Here is a 20,138-nt window from a genome sequence, read left to right as displayed (position 1 = left end):
TGCCACCACCTTGTGCCCACGGAGGATTGTACACTGTCCCTGAACATAGCCCCAGGAGCCGGTGGGCAAATTCATATCCACACAGAGGCAAACATTTTAGAGAATCCATTGGTATATTCAAGTGTGGGTGACTCATGGAGTCAACTCTCGCAAGATGTTGGCCTCTGCTGCCTACACGGTATTCCCGGATAGGACCCTGCGCACTGGCTGTCGGGAAATCAGGCCCCTTCTGGCACTATTTTAGCATCTTCCTTTTCTCCTCTTTGCAGAAGGAAGAAGAAAGGATTGGTTCAAACATAAAGGGACACTCCATTTCAGCAGACCTACTTTCATAAATGAAAGCGAAGGACCCAGTCATCAGCAAACGGACTTGGAAAGTCTCCAGCCCCCCAAATCAAATGTCAGACGTGTGTCACAAACCTTTAAAATGTGCATTTCCTAGAACTGCACTTCTAGAGATCAATCCTAAGGAAATACCAGAGAAGAGCAGAAGGACATATGTCAAGGATATTAATTGCATTGGTGTTTACTGTAGCAAAAAGAAAAAAGAAATCGGAAAGCAACCTAAATGCCCAGCCATAGATGATCAGTAAATACATTATGATACAGCTTTTTAATGGAAAACCATGGGAGTCATTAAAATGAGGCTAAAGGAATACATCCACGGACACGGAAAATGTTTATCCCATATTTTAAGTGAAAGATTGCTTTAATGTCCTCTTCCTGCTGTAACAAATGACTGCAACCTTCGTGATTTAAAACAACAAAGACAAATGTATCATCTTGCAGTTCTGGAGGCTGGACACCACCTGTATTCCTTGGCTCGTGGTCCCTCCCTCCAGCTTCGAAACCAGGCAGGTAGCATCTTCAAATCTCTCTCTTTGACCTCTGCTTCTGTCATCACACTTCCTCTGACTCTGACCATCCTGCCTCCCTCTTATAAGGACCCCTGTGATTGCACTGGACCCACCCGGATAATCTAGGATAACCTTCCATCGCAAAATCCTTAACTAAATCACATCTAGAAAGTTCCTTTTGTCGGATAGGATAACATTCATAAATTCCTGGGATTAGACATGGACCTCTTTGGGGGACCGATATTCTTCCTGCCCCAAAAGATCAAACTGCAAAATAATAATATACGTAGGTAAATGTGATTCCAGTTCTGCTTTTGACATAAATTATATAAGCATTAGGCACTGAGAGATTTTAGCAAGAGAATGATAGGAGACGTAGGGTTTACATGTGCACGCACAAACTCATGCACACACATGATTAAAATGTGCATTCCCTAGAGCCCGCCCACACCCTCAATTCCCCAAAGCCCCTTGTGATCTGACTTTCCACCTCGTGAGCACACTGGCTCTTTCCTGCTCCTTCCATGTCCTTCCAGCAGCCCCAGGTTCAGGCGGTTCCCACCGCCTAGAGTAAAACCTGAGAAATTTCCTCAGGTCTTCGTGGGACAGGTAGCCCCTTCCTGGGATCTTCTACCTGGAGACACAGGCTGCTCTGCTCTCATTCCTACAAAACCACCTGAGGGGTCTGACTCTGATGGCACTTACCTTAGGAAGGCAGGGCACTGGGGCTCCCTTTTCAGGGGTCCACCAACATCTGTGCCCCACTGCTTCCCCACGACAGTGGTCCTGGCCCTAAAGGAAGGGAAATCTGCTGGGATCGCTGCCCTAAATCTTCTCTCTTATTGTCCCGACACCAATTCTCCGATACCAGCCGGATCTCTTGCCATTCAGCTCAACTCCCAGAGCTGGGGCAGACTCCGTGGGTTAAGGGCAAAGATTTGCATAAGACCACCCCCACTTCAGATGGCAAGTGTATGTTTCAGGGCTGCCCACGCTGACTGGCTACAAATTCGGAGGATCCCGTGACCCCCTCAGGTTCAAGAACTTGCAAAAACAAGTCAAGGAGCTCACGGAGAGCACTGCACTTACTATTAAGGTTTTACTAAAGGACATAACTCAGAAACACCCAGATGTCAGGGATGCAGGGGACAATAACTGGCCGGGGGTGGGTCACAGATGTAAAGTTCCCATGACCCTTCCCAGGGAGTCAGGGCACGCCATCGCCACACCATACCAATATGTGGGTCTTACTGGGATCTTATTACAACTCTGGCCATGTGCAGAGCTATGTCTAGCCCCTCTCCTCTCCCAGACCCCAGGTCTTTCAGGCGTGGGCCAGCCTAATCTTATATCAAGGGCCCACCCACCTTGAGTCACCTCATTAGCATAAACTCAAGTGTGGTTGGAAAGGGCTCATTGCCAATAACAAAAGACACTCTCATCATGCAGGAAATTCCAAAGGCTTTGAACTCTTATACTAAGAACTGGCCATAAAGACCAGATATATTCTTTACTGTGCCAAACTCAGTTTTCACAACTCACAAGCCAGAAAGGGACCCTGCCTGCTTTTCTCTACTCTCTGCTCGTTAACACCCATTTCCTTAGGGAGTGATTGCAGCGTGGCAGAGATGTACCAAAAGGACCATGGATGACTGAAGAGTAGAAATGCACTGGGCTAACATTCACTCACATGGCACTGCCACGCAAGCTGTATATATATATATTCCTCGTTCCTGAGCTTTCTAGCTCGTAGGACAGCTCCCCCTGCCACAGTAACCACACATCCCAAATGTCCATTTATTTCTCTATTCAACAGGAAATCAAGGTAGTGAGTCCAAGCAGAGCTCTGGTGTAGAGGAAACATAGCAGCAGACACAGTACCTGCCCCCAGGGAGCTTACAGTTTAGCTGGTGAGAGAGACACCAAACAACTAGTTAAACAATGATTTGATCGCAATGATGCACAAAGGAAAAGTACTGGGTGCTTCTGGGCAGACGGCCAGGAGATGCAGCTCAGACTGCTGCACCGGGAAAGGCTAGTTTGGGCAGCTGCCGTCACCTTGGGAGCTGACACATGAGTAGGTGTCAGCATGGAAAAAGTCTGGAAGGTAGAAGCAGGAGGAGCACGATCCAAGCAGAGGAAATGTGCATGCAAGCTCTGAGTTGGAAGGCCTCAGTTCAAGAAACTGAAGCAAGGGTAGCATGGAGCGCAGAGAATGAGAAGCATGGAGCACAGAGAGAGAAGAAGCTACAGGAGCAAACGGGCAAGTAATGGAGGCCCCATGGGTCATAGTGAGGATGGGGTTAGATCTTCACAGCAATGGGGAGCCATTGAGTGGTTTACACAGGGGGACAACATGGTCAAATGGGTTTTAAAAACCCAACTCTGTTGCAGGGTCAAGAAGAAGTTGAAGGGAGAGAAGGGGAGCTTGTGGAGGCAAAGAGGCCAATTTGACTGCTGTTTCTAAGACCCACAGAAGATAAGATTGTGGCTTCACCCAAAATGGTGGTGAGAGTAGAGACAAGTGGATGGTTCTGGGAGGAAACACTTTTCTTCTGGCTGGTCTATGAATTACGTCGACATGAGACAGATCAACAGGGAAAAAAATCAACTTTAATTATGCACTCCACATAAACATGAGAGAGTCCAAAGACAGGCAAAATGAGGTATATGTGTCATCCTGAACTAAGGAGAAGGGGGGGGGCAGGGGTCCGGAACTTCAAAGGGAAGGAAGACAATTCACAGGAAAATGAAAAAGAGTGAATGTTTGGTAAGCAAACATTTGCTAGGCCATACAGAGCAATGGGACATAGACTTTGATCAAACAGGCCTCAGCTAAGTTCCTCCTTGTCTACCACCCTGGTTCACGTTATAATGTAATTATCTATGTGGTAGCTCTCTTCCTGGAGCAGGTCCTCTATTTAAATTCTTTTAGGCAGTCAAGGGGAAGGTCAAAGCTTCTTTGTGCCTTGATTGTTTCAGATCAAAATCATCTGCGTGCCAACATGGCACATATTGGGGCAATTCTCATTCTGAACCCCTAGGATGGTTATTAGGAAATATAATCAATAGGACTTAGCCATTGATTGGATACAAAAATTCTGCAAGAAGAAGGTATAAAGGATGATGCCTGATGTTCTGGCTTGAGCTACCTGGTGGTGCTCTCACTTAGTAAACAATGGTGAAGGATCCAATTAGGGAACGAGTAGGGGGAAATGGAGGATCAGGACAGAGCAAGAGTTTATCTTCACCAATACAGTCCTGATTTCAAATATTCGATTCTCTTGTCTTCATAAACTCAACATCTCTCAGAAAAATCTGCTATTTTTCTAATGAAGCCACATTTCCAGATTTCCTTTGGTACAAAAGTATCCTCAAATTTTCTTTTATCAGACTAAAAGCCTTTGGGACCACCAGTTTGGTTACCAAATCCGTGAGATATCCCTTTTGCTTGAGAAGTCATGTTAATTAACCACTCTCCTAAAACTTGTAACCATTGTGAATTTTAGCACACTGATGATAATAAACTCAAGTAAGCTGCTTTCTTTTAGGCAAAAAACAAAAACCATTTGGAAACTTCAACCTGGACACTTAATTCTATCCTGGCAAAGACCAGATCCCTCTGAGATGATTATTACCACCACAACCCTACTCCATTTTCTGTATTCGACCTTGATTAAATAATGGGAAACATTTGGCTCTAATGAGTCACCCGCCATTGTCAACAGCCAAAGAACTTTACCCCTAGGTCCCTTCTGCAACATGGCAACTTGCCCTACTAAACAGTGATTAATTCAGGAATATAGAGCTGATCTATAACCAGGTTCCAAGAGAAACATTTTAGTACTGTTTGTCATAAGCAGGAAAGGGTGGAGCATACTGAGATGGTTACTAACCAATTTTCATAATCAAAAAGCATTGTACTCTATTGGCCAAAACATTAGTCATGGGATTAGACTCCATCTGGCCTTGAATAGTCTAATCCTCTTAAAAATAGCTCAGAGTAATCAGGTTAGCTTCACTGTAAATTTTAGTAAGCCCATCACTCTTGTAAGAGTTTCAGAAAAAGAAAGATCAAACACTTTCTAAAATCCTTGATGCTGGTGAAACACTGGGCAAAATAAATGTTCTTACGAAGCACTTATATAATTGATTTAAGCTAAAATATACTAATAGAGATACATTTGCCAGAACAAATGGATTTATACTATAAAGACTTCCACTGTCGAAGCAAATTCTGAGTGCTGGTTTTCTAAATAACATGACAGTAACAAGAAAGGTCATAGGGAAATATCTCACCAAGCACTCTACTTTCTAGCAATTTTTCAATGGAAGCCCCTTTTAGCAATGCCAGTTAAGGATGTTATGAGTAAATGAAGTAGCCAATTGTTCTGTGACTTTCTGGTGAGCGCAGTGCCCTCTCCCCAGCAGGCAATGCAGACTTGATGAGCAAACTCAGCTCAGGTCTTCAATGCATCCACTTTGCTCTGGCCAATTCACCAAATCCACTGTCACCTCAAGTCTCCTAAGTCTTTTTTACACGTCCCACATTACCAAGCCACAACCCCACCTTCCTACAGTTTGCAGAAGTGCTTCTGAAGCCAAGAATAGGATCACTAATGTGCTCTTGTAAGTTTCCACTTAGATTCAGTTCTACATTTGAACCTCTCCACATTATCCTGGACGCTCACTTATGGTCTTATTTTCCCACTGTCCCGTGACTGAATCTGTCCAGTCCAGATTCAGCATATCAAAAAGTTACAAGGCACACCTGCCTATCTTCATTCAAATTACTGATACAAATGTTGAAGCTTACAGATTCTAGAACAATGTCATTTTTTTCAAGTTCAAATTGACATAAGATGGCATCATCACCCAAATGGTTATTCTTCCCAGTAAGTGCCCTTGAATCCAAACCAAAGTTTTCTAAAGGCTTAGGTGAAGCTGAGCACACACACAGACACAGCCATGCATGCTTTGTGGACGTACACTGAATGCATGCATTCAGAAGGGCTCTAAATGTTTATTTATCTGTGAGAGAGAGAGAGAGAGAGAGAGAGAGAGAGAGAGAGAGTGAGCAGGGTAGGGGCAGAGGGAGAGAGAGAGACAGAGGATCTGAAACAGGCTTTGCATTGACAGAACTGACAGCACAGAGCCCGACGCAGGGCTCAAACTCATGAACCGTGAGATCGTGACCTGAGCTGAAGTTGGACTCTTAACTGACTGAGCCAAGCAGGTGCCCCAAAAGGGTTCTAAAATTCAAACTTCACTGAAAAACTAGAAAGGAGGCATTCTGCCTGATTCTACTCCACCTGACCATGGACTGTCCCTTCTTTGCTATTTATATAGGAGAAGTCAACCAGCCTGTCAAAAATAAAAAAGGCTACTATCTATATAATTGCAATAAAAATGCTTTAATACTTTCAGAGAATATTCCTGTGATGGTTAATTTTAGGTGTCAACTTGGCTGGAACATGGTGCCCACATATGTGATCAAATATTATTCTAGATGTTTCTGTAGGGTTTTTTTGATGACATTTACGTTTAAATTGGTGGACTTTAACTAAAGCAGGTTTCCCTCCATAATGTAGGTGGGCCTTATCCAACCAAATGAAGTCCTTACCAGAGCAAAAGACTGACTCCCTTGGAATAAGAAAGGATTCTTCCAGCAGACAACCTTCAGACTTGAGTTATGACATCATCCGCTCTTCCCCTAATAGCATGACAGTCTTCAGGTTCATGACCTGACTCAGCTCTTTCCTGGGTCTCCAGCCTGATGGCCTTCAGACTTGAATTACAAATTTTGAACTTGGCAGTATACACACACACTCACATACAGACACACACACACACACACACACACACACACACACACACACACATATACTGGAGAACCCTGACTGATAGAATCAAAAGGTATTTTAATATTGAAAGTACAAAAATTTACTAATACAATGCACAGAAACAATCTTATACCTTTAGTTCTTCAAAGGAATCATTAATGACATCCTATTAGCTTCTTTATTCTCTTTAAGTAGCTCATATCCATTGCCCTTTAGACTTTTTTTCAGGATGTATCCACCTTCTTATTCGTCCTTGAAATCTTGGGTGAAGGAAAGTATATAAATATTTCACCTCTGCAATTCCAGTTTTCTACTATTCAGAAGATATCTACTGAATCATAGGTCAAAGATACAGCCACTGTCTGTGCAGAAGTCATAAGAACATTAATAACTCCTAGTGGATTTATGGGTCAGGCTTATTGAACAAAAAAATTACTTTCAGGGCACAAGACCCCCTTAAGGTAAATGAGAAAGGGAAGCATGAGTGAGAGAGAGAGAAACTGCACTTGCTCAGGGCAAGAGAATCCTACTCTCAATACCTGTGGGGGAGGAGAAGAAAGGCCATCTTGAATGTAGGCATTTCCAACAACAGCCACTCTACACACACACACACACACACAGTGGCTATAACAATGATTTTTTTTTTTAACAAGCGATTTCTTGGGAGAGGTCTTGGTCTGATGAGATGCCACCATAAAGTAACAAAACCACAAAAGACCATGGAAATACACAATGATGGATAACACTGTGTAACACTGCCAAGTTACCTTCGCATTTCCATTACTTGTGGCAATAGGAGACAGACAGCATATGGGTAATAAAAAGCCATCAGTAATCCAAAAATCTAATTTTAGCAAATGGTTCAAAGTCCTCCCACAAGATCCTTTATGAAAAGGATTCATAAGTGTTGCGTCTGCAGTGAAGAGAGCCACAGAAGCTGTCTGAGAAGACCAGGCAGAGCCCAGACTTCTGGGAGAAGAGCATTGGGGAAGGTGACTTGGTCCCCAGCTCTGCCAGGCACCGGACGTCTCCCAGGGACTGGCTCCAGCTGTCCTCAAGAGGCTGATCCATACATGAGAACAATGGTTTCTTAATTCACCTCAAAAGAACTCTATACTGAGGCACCTGGCTGGTTCAGTCGGTAGGGTGATCTCAGGGTTGTGGGTTTGAGCCCCACATTGGATGTAGAGACTGCTTAAAAATAAAATCTTGAAAAAAAAATTTAAAAAGAACTCTTCACTCACCATGAGACTCACTTCTTGTGGTCAGCACATTCTCACCTCCTTGAAGATTCCAACACAGTCAAATTATAAATTAAAAAACTGTTTGATGAGCACGCAGTGAGGACAAGAGGAGATTGTGGAATGATTTTATGGATAATGACATCAAATCGTCAGGATACAGACAAACCTTTCAAAGAGATGAAACCATGTCTGCTGCTCCAGGCATCCTGTCCTGCAGACAGTCAAGTCCCCACACAGGAAAGGCCCTGCTTCCCACTCTTGTTCCCTGGGCCCATGTTGATAATCTGCCTCTGGTTCTAAGTGTGTCTAAAACTCCCCAAATACTCACCTACAGATTATTGCATAAGATGGATGCCCTGAGCTGAATTATGTCACCAAAATTCATATGATAAAGTCCTGACCCTAGCACCTCAGAATATGATTATATTTGGAGATAGTGTCTTTAAAGAGTAAGTTAAAATGAGATTATTTCAAATGAGGTTCTAATTCCATACGACTGGTGTCCTTACACAAAAACAGATTTTGGGGGCACGTGGGTGGCTTAGTCAGTTAAGCATCTGACTCTTGAATTCAGCTCAGCTCATGATCTCACAGTATCATGAGTTTGAGCCCCGCATCGGGCTCTGTGTGCTGACCATGCAGAGCCTCTCGGGATTCTCCCTCTCTCCTCTCTCTGCCCCTCACCCACTCACACTCTCTCTGTCTCTCTCAAATAAACTTAAAAAAAAAACCGAATTTGGACACAGATACACAAATGAACATTGGGAAACCATGCAAAGACACAGGAGAAGACGGCCATCTACAAGCCAGGGAGAGAGCCCTACCACAGTCTCCCACATTCCTCAGAAGGAACCAGCCCCGAGGACATCTTGATTTCAGAATTCTGGCCTCCAGAGAAGTCTGTGAGAAATTAAATCTTTGTTGTTTAAACCACCCCCTCTGGGTAGTTTGTTATGGCAGCCCCAGCAAATGAATACGCAGGTTATGTCAGAGTTACGAGTTTTTCACTCTCTGAGAATAGGGTCTTTCACAATTTTAAGAGAGGTGTTTCTTACCCTACACACCAGTACCATTTCAAACACTGGCCCCAGCTAATGAGCAGAGGTATGCCTACTGCCAGAGTCTAGAGGAGGGAAGCTATTTTAAGAGGGGGAGGAGGGATTTTTATGTTGCTCAGATCACATAATTAGCTCAGAGTAATTGATGAGTATAGACATAAGTCCTTAGTACATATGCATTCGTACTATTAAATATTCATGAAACGATTGTCTCCAACTGGAAGCTCAACATTCCTCTGCCCTTTTGTTCTCGACCCCTGCCATTCTCCCTCCCCCAAAATCATTCCACCTCGGAAGAAGCGTCTCGTTTTTTAATTGCCAAATCCAGTGGATGGTTTTCTGCCACTGCTTTCCCGGACCTCTCCTACAGTTGATTGTTTCCTCTTTGTTGAAACCCTCCCTCCACCATCTCCCACCTTATCACCTCACAGGAAGCTGGCCTTTCCATCTCTCACTACCCCCTTTTGGTCTCCGCCATGATAGTTTTCCTCTTGACACCTCATAAATATTACTATTCCTTGAATTTATGTCAACACGCTTCTCGTAGCACATAAATTTACCTATCACTTCTATGCTGATCATCCAGATCCACACAAGAACTAGCTTCTCCCCATTGCCTTCAGCCTAGAATCACACGTCCCACTTTCTGATGAGGAAGCCCAATTTTACTTCCACTCCTACTGCATTAGAGAACCATTTGCGTGGCCCTTCCTGCAGCCCCTTCTCAGTGAGACCTCCACATCCTGAGAGAGGAAGCACATATTTTCTTGGTCCTCTCTGCCGCACAGACTCCTAAGTACCTGAGAATTTGCATCACCTATCGAATAAGGCAAACCCTCCTTAACGTGGCATTCGAGACCCTCGGAAAATGGCCCTGGTTTACCTTTCCAGCCTCTCCACCTTCCAATCTAGACAGAGGAGTCTGCTCCTTCTCAGATATTTCCAGGCCTTCGCTCATATTCTCCATGTTTAGAAAAGCTTCCCCTACTAATTTAGGAAGATCTTCTCATCTTCCTAATTTAAAAAAGAAAAAGGAAAAACTTCCTCCTTTTAGCTTTCACTGAAACTTAGCCAGGCAGAATGCCACCATATGCTTTGCTGTGTAACGTATACATCCCACTATTACAGTGTTTATTCTGTGTCATGCTCATTTGTTTGTAAATCTGCCTTTGCTATCATTCCATGAGTCATTGCAGAGACCATGGCTCTCATCTCTGAAGCCTCTTGAGCCTGCTACCATCATTAACACGGTGACTCATGAGTATTCCTGAAGGGAACTAAACTCTTCCGGGGAGGAAGCATGGACAAGCCACATAAAACTGGGAGGACGACACGGCTCTGCAATGAAATGCAAAGCACTATCCACACACAGAATTAGTATATCACTCATCCTCTTCAGGATTTAGGACTTTTGAACGTTAAAATGCCCAGGAGGTATCACGGAGAACAGCACCAACCAAGGCTGGAGCACACACCCTGAAATTCCGGACATAAAGCCTGGCCAACTACAATTTTAAATGCTCTCCTCTTCAGTTTAGCTTCAGGAAATTAAAAACTGACCCTTCACCTATCTGAAAAGATTTTTGTTAAGATCACACAGTCTGTGAAATACAGCCCTTGATATTTGTGTAAGAAGGTGGCCTATGCAAAACTCAACTCTGAGGTTTCTAGAACTGTAGAACGTTCTCAAAAGGAACAAGCTAGGGGGGTGGCTCATTTGTTTGAACACATCCTTCTGACTCCTCAGATATAGAGTGAGTTCCTACCTATGGTTCCAAGGGAAAACTGTGAGGTGACCTGGTGCAAAACCAGATTCTAAAGGACTGAGTTTGAATCGTACCTCTCACTGTTGACTTCTCACTGGAAGAAGAAAGGAAAGAAATCAGTCATGATTTGGTTAAGAATTTTAGAAAGAACTATAGCTTATCAAGAATTTATGTCAATCTTTCCCAATAAAACCCTGGATCCTCTAACTTGAGACCTGGAACTTCAAGAAAATTGTGAAGACATCGATCTTTCCCTAATGCTGGAGTCTGGACTATACAAGGAAGTAAATTTGGCTTGGCAAGACGAAAGCTGCATAGGACTGTTAACACGTGTGCTGGTATTATTTGCATGAACCACCCTCAACATTGGTGAATATCCTGGCGTTGAACTGTCCTCTTCCGAAATGATTATCTTTGGGGCCCCTTGGAGTGAGACGTGAGCAGTTTCTGTTAGGATGAGTGTACATTCCCAGCATCCCTTCCCCTGGGAAGAGGGAGATACGGGAACACAGAATGCAGACTTCAGAGATGAAGTTTACAATGAGGTGAAGGGGAACACCATCTTCTCTTCGACCTTGTAGCGGATGGACTTTGAATGTGTGCATATAATGCATGGGGGGGGGGGGTGGGGAGGTGACTTCCCTCTGAAAACCACATCTCATAACCATTGTTAACTATTCTTGGTATTGTACTTTCCATCATTTACCCATAGGCATTCAGTAGAACCTTACCAACGCAGCCCGATTTCAACTGTGGGCTCTAAATGGAAGGGCTTGATTTATGTTGGAGACAGAGAGGCAAAGGCGGTCAGTAATATCCCTTTCTCAGGGTGGAGTACAGGCCCTTTAGCCTTCACCAAAAGACGGAGGCCCGTGTCCACCAGAGGGGACTCTCCACGTGGGCCACTGGTGGCAAGGACCGTAGGCTAGTCCGAGAAGTTGAGGCTGGGGATAAAGGTCACGAGAGAGCCCATCCCAAATCCACAGAAGCCTCCCAAATACCCAGGAGATCGCTTCAGGGGGGCAGGCACCTGCAGGGGAAGTTTGAGGTAGTGTCACTCTGAGAGTTAAAGAAAATGTGACTTCAATTTGAACCTGGGGGCTGCTAAGGGCTAGACACCCGGGCACCACTTCAAAGTAGTTCTCTTTTACGAAGATGCTTCCTTGTACTTTTCTTCTCATTAAGGAGAGCTCCAAATACCAGGTTGTTGAAGAGCATTATCATCATTTTTAGTTCCAGATTCTCCTGGTCACGAAATAGATACACGCTTATTCTCAGGAGGAGAATCTAGGTGGCGTGGTATCTACTGAATGAGTACCGACTGCAGAGACTTTGACTCTTCCATTGGCTTCCCCTAACATTGCCCACTTAGGAATCAGAGTAAGAAATGTGTGCGCGCACGCGCGCGCGCGCGTGTGTGTGTGTGTGTGTGTGTGGACGCTTGCGTGCCATACGGCCTACATTGTGAGGTACAGGAGGAAAAAAATGTCCGATGTTAAAGAACTGTAACCTTTTTTGGCAGTTTCACATCACCAATGAATTGTCACCTCTTTCACATTTTTAAAGCCTTAAGTTTACCTGACAAAAATTAATGAACAATGGAAGAGCAGCATAAACACTTGGAATTATTACCCAGGACATCTCGTACTTATCAATTTATGCAGAATGACCGGCTCTCCTGGAAGAACTCATTAAAGTGGAGAACGGGACTTCTGGCCCGTAATTCTTTCTGGAAGACCAGTCCTAGATGTCACTGACTAATTGGGCTAATTGGAAGAGAAAAATGGCACAAAATGTTCCTCCAACATATACATTAATTTGCTTTTATTTTCAGCTGAGTCCTTCATATCTAATTGTGATGATTTGTAGTTCTGAACAAATGAGAGATTCTAAGGGGAAAAAAACATTTATAAAGGATAATTCCAAAAGAAAATAAAGATGAAGAAGAAGAAGGTCAAAAGTGCTATAAAATCTAAAACATTATTCTTTTGACAACCGTTTTAAGATACCACAATCAGTTAAAACTCACTAAAAATATCATCTTGAACACTCTCAGGAACTGAGAACTGCGTGTCCCAAATAATTGTCAACATGACATAGAGCTTTTGCTTTGCTGTGAGGCAGTTCCCAACTGACAAATGAGTTGTGCTCAAAAAGTTCTTTTGAAGTTAATTGTTCAGAACTCAGGCCAGCTCACAAAAGAAAATTAACCCTAAACGCTTCTTGCTTTGGTTTCCTCGGCCGACCGTGCAGAGTACCAAAGACCATGGGGGGTTCAACACCGAAATATATTGTCTCACAGTTCGGGACGTTACAGGTCCAAGATCAAGGTGCGGGCAAGTTGGTTCCCATTGAGGCCTGTGAGGAAGAGTCTGCTGTGTGCCCCTCTCCTCGCATCTGGGGATTTGCCGGCAATCTTTCGCATCCCCTCCCCCCCGGGTGTATATCTGTCTATGGGTCCAAGTTCCCCTTTTTTATAGGACAACAGTCATACGAGATGAGGGGCCCACCCTGCTCCAGCAAGGCCTCACCTTAGCTAATTATATCTGCAACGACCTTATCTCCAAATGAGGTCACAATCTGAGGTCAAGGTTCAACAAACGAATCTGAGGGGGACACAGTTCAACCTGTAACACTCCCAAAGGGCCCTTCGAGCACAGGGTCACTGAGAACCTGCTTCTGCCAGGGGGGCCAAGGCGGGTAGTAATGCCTCTTCCTCAGGCCAGGCAAGTGGCCCTTTAGCTTTCACCAGAAGATGGGGGTGGACTGCGGTGTCAGGAGCTTCTCGGGGCTCACAGCTCCACCTGAGGTGGGGGAAGCGGGAGAACAGGGCCAAGCCCTCCGGCCCCAGGGAGCTGTGAGTTCTCCTGGCCAGCCCAGCTAGTCAGGGTACTGGAACACAGTACTGGAGAAGGTGTGGGTCCCCTCTGAAGGCACCCGGCAGAGATTCTCCAACTTCAAGCACAGCAGGATCCCCTGGCTGGCCTGTTGAAACAGACTCCTGGGCCACAGGGCCGGTTTCTGGTAGGTTTGGCATGGGGCCTGGGATATTGCATTTCTAACAAGTTCCCGGGTGAGGCCGACGCTGTTGGTCATGGTCTACTATCTGCGAATCATTGTCCCGAGAGACACATTATTGAAAAGATCTGCTTTCTGATTTAAAAAACAAAATGTGCACCCCTGAGGAGAAACCTCCATAGGAAGAGGGGCTCCAGGGGGTTGAACAGTAGTCTCCCCAAAGACAAGTCCGCCAGGAACCTCGGGATGTGGCCTGACTTGGAAAAAGGGCTTTTGCAAATGTGTTCTTTTAAGTTTCTTTATTTTGAGAGACAGAAGGAGAGAGACAGGGAGGGAGAGAACCAGTAGGGGACGGACAGAGAGAGGGGGACAGAAGATCGGAAGCAAACTCTGCGTTGACAGCAGAGAGCCGCGGGGCTGGAGCTCACGAACTGTGAGATCATGACCTGAGCCGAAGTTGGACGCTTAACCGACTGAGCCACCCAGGCGCCCCTGCAAATGTTATTAAGGACCTGAGATAAGATCATCCTGGATTAACCAGGTGGTCCTAAGTCCAATGGTGCACGTCCTTGTAAGAGACAGAAGAGAAGACACAGAGGGCACGAGATGACGGAGGCAGAGATGGGGGTGATACCACCACAGACCGAGGAAGGGCAGGAACCCCCAGAAGCTGCAGGAGGAAAGGAAGGGCCCCCCGCAACCAGGGACTTCAAAGGGAGCGTGGCCTTGCCGACACTTGATTTCTGTGAAAGGATAAAACTTCTATCATTTTGAGCTACTGAGTTTGTGGTAATCTGTCACGGCAGCCCTGGGAAACTAATACAGGGAGATTCTTTGACTAAAGATTAAATAAGCCTCAACTGATCCAAAGACAAGGCCATTTTCCTAATTTTTCCCAGAGACAGATAAATCACAAATTAATACCAGCCACCCTTCTGCAGTCTCTCGCCCTAAAATTAACATGCTTCCAAGGAAATAATATTGCATTACATAGAGAATCTGTGGGACATTTTCTTCAGCAGCTAGTAAAAATGTGCTCCGTAGAGGGGTTTTATATACAGTCAAAACACTGTGAAACCATACAAGGTCGTAGATAGGAGGAGCTATGGCCGGCGGACCCACAGCTGGGGCCCCAGGACTCCCCCAGCACAAAGCAGATTCTGGCACACGACCCACCTCTCTCAGAGTGAAACGGGGCCCCGTGAAGCCGAGAAGCCAGAGAAACGCCAGCCACCGACAGAACTGAGCAGAGAGAGAGAGAACTGAACACACAGAGAGAGAACTGGACCCAGCCACGGTGAAGAGGAAGGGGTGCCCGGGGATCCTTCAGAGCACTCAGAGGTGGCCGCGCTGGGGAGGACCACAGGAGCCAACAGGCCAGAGGGCAGAAGCAGAGGACACTGAACCTTCCGCCTGCACCAAAGCCACACTGCCACCGTGGAGTGGAGGCAGTCTGGAGACGGTCCTGGCCCAAACCCTTCAGCCCTTCCCGTGCTCACGAGTCAGGGATTCGTGGATCTCAAGGCCCATCAGAGAACGGGACATACAGGACCAGGCAGGTTCTGTGTTAATCACGGGATTCATTCTGGAAAAAATGAACTTGCCTCCAGAGGACGTTCAGGAGTCGCCCCAAGTCAACACAATAAGATGACACAGACCGGAGTTTAAACGACCATACCAAGGGGAAGAACCAGGCCCTCCCAGCATAGGTCCTTGTATTCTGTGGGCTGGTATCATCCCTTCCTGGCGCTTTGGAGACACAGGGAGGGAAAGGAGAGTTTCCGGGAAAATCTACTACCAAGCACATGTCACCTAAGCAGAGACTGCTAATATTCTGCAGGAAGTCATCAGGGCCTTACAAAGGGAGGGAGCAAACTGCAGCCCAGGTGGCCATGGGGCCCAGAGGAGGGTCAGCGGAACCTGGGAGGAGCCCCCCAACCCAGACAGGGCCAGAAGAGGAGCTCCTCCCAAAACACAGGCCATGAACTCACTGCCCGAGGAGGCACAAAGCTGGACGGCACATCCCACTGCACTGCTTGTGTGTCTCAGTAAATAAACACGTTGAGCAACACACACATCACACATAATCTAGTATCGATGATAGAGATGTATTAGTAAAACTGTATTGTGTTTTGTGTATTAATGTCACATGTAACGTGTTAATAGTCACATACATTATACATGTAAGAGAACAATACATTACATGTATTGCATATATTAATAAATTACACATGTGTTATTACACTATCTCATAAATTATTTATGTATATAGCTATGTCTACCCGTCTCTATCCATCTGTCTCACTCCAGAGTGTAGCGGCCCTCAACACATCCCTTCGTCCGCCTTCATAAAATTCTATACGAGAAGCTCTATTCGACTGTCGTAGACAAGAGGTCCTGAGTGTGCCTGGCAGACAGCGTGTCACGAGACTTACTTCAGCCTGGATGTGTGATGTGACTCGCTGCTCTGTACCCAGAAATGGGAAAGAACCTCCTGGTTTCGGTGCCATTTCTGAGTCGGAAGCGCTAATGTCCCCTTTAGCAGGTGTCTAGAGAAGTCAAGTAGTGGTCAGGAGGGTCCCGTTCCGTTCACTCTGCCTGCTTTCCAGATGGGTTTCTCCAACCCTCATCACACTTGACTTTCCTTTCTTGCTCCAGTTCAGACAAGCCCTGGGGCATAAGACGAGACAGTGATGCCTCCTTGCTGCCCCGCCCCCCAGGACTTCGTCTTCTCCATCCATTTCCTCCGCACAGTGTGGGACACAGGATAACGGACGCTATAGACTGCTGCCTGCCTTCACCCCAGGAACATCACACTGACTCCCGCTTCTTCTGCCGGCCCCTCCAGCCTGTGTAAACAGACGTGGTTCACCCCACGGCAGCCACAGGGTCTAAACCGATCTCCAGTGAAAGGGAGAACAAGATCAGAGACCGCTGTGCCCACACAAACCACTTCATGGCTAGGCCAACACTCTAAGGGAAGCATTAAAAATACACACATTTCGAGAGGATGATTTCTTCCTCTCCATCTCTACAACAGAGCTCTAATAGTTGGTTTTCTTGCACATCATTTTTCCTAGTAATTAAAAATGATGGCACAGTATGTAAATGGCCTAAAATCTCAGTGATAGAGAGGGTGTTTGAGTCTCTTGTTTATAAATACTATCAGTTTCCTGGCAGTGAAGGAACTCAATTTACTAAGACCAGCAGAAAGCACTTATATGATAAACCTACTGTTCCGGTTTTCCTTAGAAACATTTGTAATCTACTCTATCAGGGATGGAGATTTTCTATTAAAAATATATCAACACCCTCATAAAGGCCATTTTCCCCTTGCAATTTATTCTGAGTAATAACATCCAAGCCATGAATTTGTTGACAATCAATTTTTTTGCTTCTCTATGCAATTCGGCTGAAGAGTATCTTCGGCTCAAACCCAAAATAACATTCAATTACCAGGTGTGGTGACTGCACACCCTGCGATGCTCCCTGTTTTGTGGTGACATATCTACATATCACCACTGGCCCTACAGCCCGAGCCTCACGAGGGCTTGCTGTTCGACTTTAAATGGGTTTAATTGACTCCAAACATGAGAAATGTGAGTATTGAACCTCAACTACATCATGAAGAATGTCCCCAGGGTATAGACGTGTGAAAGAGTCACTTAGATGTTGATGAGGGGCGCCCTCTTGATCACGTTTTTCATCACAGAAAATACTGAAAGGCATGAAACCGGTGAGTCTAGCGGCTTGAGTAAAGAAACTCAAAGATGGGGATGCTCGAGGCTGCCTCCCGCTTCATTCTGGAAGGTTGCTGGGACGGACTGTGGTAATTCTAGCTTTTATCCGCCCCGCCCTTTCCCTTCCCCCCCCCCCCAATTTCTTCCAGTAACGAAACCCCCTTGTGAGAAACTCTTTCCAACCAACGTATTTAAGACTTAAGACTCAGGCTTCGTCCCTCCAGGAAACACAAGCCCCTGACCACAGTGATTACTTCAGGGACAGACACAGCCACTTGGGCCAGAGAAAGTGGTCCCCCTCCCCCAACAGGGACATGGCTGGAATCATCAGAAAGGAGACACCCTCCACGGATTGCTAGCATCATCACCGGGAAGACATGAGCCCAGGTGTGCCGGCAGCAACCTCTGACAACACATGGACAACCTACCTGAGAAGGAGAGAATTCGAAGAAGCAGATTCAGAAGGTGAAAAGGCTGATTCTAACTACCTGGCATCCGCCCAGACCCCACAGATTAAGGGCTGAGTCCCATAGGAATGCCCTCACTTCAGACACCAACCGAAAGTCTTAGCCTCTGGCATTTTTGACCAACAGACTGGCTATAAACGAAGGGTTCCCATGACCCCCTTCTCGGGTTCAATAATTTGCTAGGAACAGCTCACAGAACTCAGGAGTGTTTGACTTACTATTTGGAGGTTTACTATAAAGGATACAACTCGGGAACAGCCAAATGGATGCACAGGGCGATGTGTAAGGGGGAGGGAGGGAGAGAGGCTTCCAACCCCTCTCTGGGCACAACTTGATGTACTCAACAACACAGAAGCTTTCTGAGCCCTGTGGTTTCGGGTTCTTGTGGGGGTTCCATTATGTAGGTATGATCGATTAAATTCTTAATCACTGGTGATTAGCTTAATCTCCAGCCCCTCTCCATTCCCTGGAGATCAGAGGTATGGCTCAAAGTCCTACCCCTCTAATCCCAGGCTTGGCTTCCCTGGCAACCAGCCCCATCCTCCACAGTCACCTTAATAGTATAAACTCAGGTCTGGTTGAAAGGGCTTTATGATGAATCATGGGAGATGCTCCTCTCACTCTTAAATTCTAGGGATCCTAGGAGGTCTGTGTCAAGAATTGGAGATAAAGACCAAGGATATAACTCTTATTACGTCACAATATCGTATAGGCAAATCTTGTCTGAGTTTTAAGGGTGACAACTTTCAGACCTTGGGTCGTCGGCTAATTTCAATGCAAGAAGTAAGTAAAAACAAAGATTTTCTCATTTTTTGCTTTTTATTTTTGTTTTTATCTTGCCTTATTGGTGTTCTAAGAATGTTAAGATATGCCAGGACGAGCAACAATCGGACATAAATTGTCTCAAAAGGCATTTCCTGAGCCGAGTTCTAAGGCGGCAAGGGTTCCCAGTGACGGTGTTGGTGAACAGGACTTTGCGCTCTGTGTTTGGACATTTGTGCTTCTCTGCTGTTGTTGTCCAGGGCCTGAAATCTGTGCAGAATCAAGTAAGTGTTGGCTCATCGTCAGAATCTGACCTGCTCGGATAAGGAAAGATGGTGGCCGTGGCAAGATCACGGTTCCTGGCGCGTGAACCATGGCTCGTGGGCTATCTGGAGGCTGGTTTCTCCCAGCGCCGCTATTAACAAGATCATTGCTACATTTCCCTTTCTGACATGAATAATTTATTTGTGGCCACTCTCCCTGAAATCTCACAGGAGGTACAACTCCTTCCTTTTTGTTTTAAGAAAGTTGCTGTGGGGGCTCTTGAGGGACAGGGGCTTAAGCAAAAAATAAACTAACAGAAATCATATGTAGTGGCATATGTCGACTCAGCAAATGTGAATTCAGTGTTTCTTTCAAGAACGACATTATGCTGGGGGAGGGTGCAAGGGAGGAAGAGACATACAGAAATGAACCACCACCCTGTCCCCACTGAGTATGCAGTCCAGTGGATGCGAGGGAAGGAGCTTAGGCAAGAGACGGAAGACAAACATATACATCTAAACAGTAAGACAGCAATAAATAAATAAATAAATAAATAAATAAATAAATAAATAGTAAGACAATAAAAATATACCATAAGAAAAATAAAAGACAGCTAAAATACAGGTAAGCTAATATTTAATAGGGGGAAGATAGGGTTTTTTTTCAGATGTTTTTAGATATGCATTTCCCAAAGTTTGTCCTATAAAACACTCATCTGATGAGATGCACCTTGAAGAAAGGGTTCTACGGTCCAATATATTTACGGGAAATGATGATTTCCATTATGCCACGATTATCCCACCTTACAAATCCCCAATATATTCTAGCTTATTCAAGGCTCTGATTAGTTCTACTGAAAGGAAACTATTTAACACAATATTTCCCAAAGTTACCTGACTATAGATATGATGGGAGTTCTCTATGGAAGATATTCCAAGTCATGCTAATATATATCACATAAGGAAAGCTTCCTGATTTCATGGTACAGACCCAGACGTTCCATAAGATTGGATTTCTTTGAAATCCCACAGATTGTTACCTCAACTGTTGGCTTCAAATTAGTTAGTAAACCTGCTTTGTTCCACCAAAAGAGAAATGAATGAATAAATGAATGAATGA

General features: G+C 45.2%; 1 protein-coding gene across 7 annotated transcripts in view; it reads right to left on the bottom strand.

Annotated features, from left to right (window-relative positions):
* Window positions 1-20,138, bottom strand: part of ATPSCKMT (ATP synthase c subunit lysine N-methyltransferase) — a 334,726-nt gene that overhangs the window by 114,817 nt on the left and 199,771 nt on the right. For 3 of the 7 annotated variants that reach the window (XR_006206494.1, XR_006206493.1, XR_006206499.1), the window contains one exon: window positions 18,794-19,025. The exons of 2 other annotated variants lie outside the window; for them this stretch is intronic. The gene's annotated coding sequence lies outside the window, so the exon portion shown is untranslated. Of the gene's footprint in view, window positions 1-18,793; window positions 19,070-20,138 lie in introns of those variants that run through there. 2 more of the 7 variants (XR_006206495.1, XR_006206498.1) reach the window with 1 other exon arrangement.

Source organism: Panthera leo, chromosome A1, assembly GCF_018350215.1.
Source record: "Panthera leo isolate Ple1 chromosome A1, P.leo_Ple1_pat1.1, whole genome shotgun sequence".
Classification (NCBI taxonomy): Eukaryota; Metazoa; Chordata; class Mammalia; order Carnivora; family Felidae; genus Panthera; species Panthera leo.
This window is presented reverse-complemented; position numbering and strand designations above follow the sequence as displayed.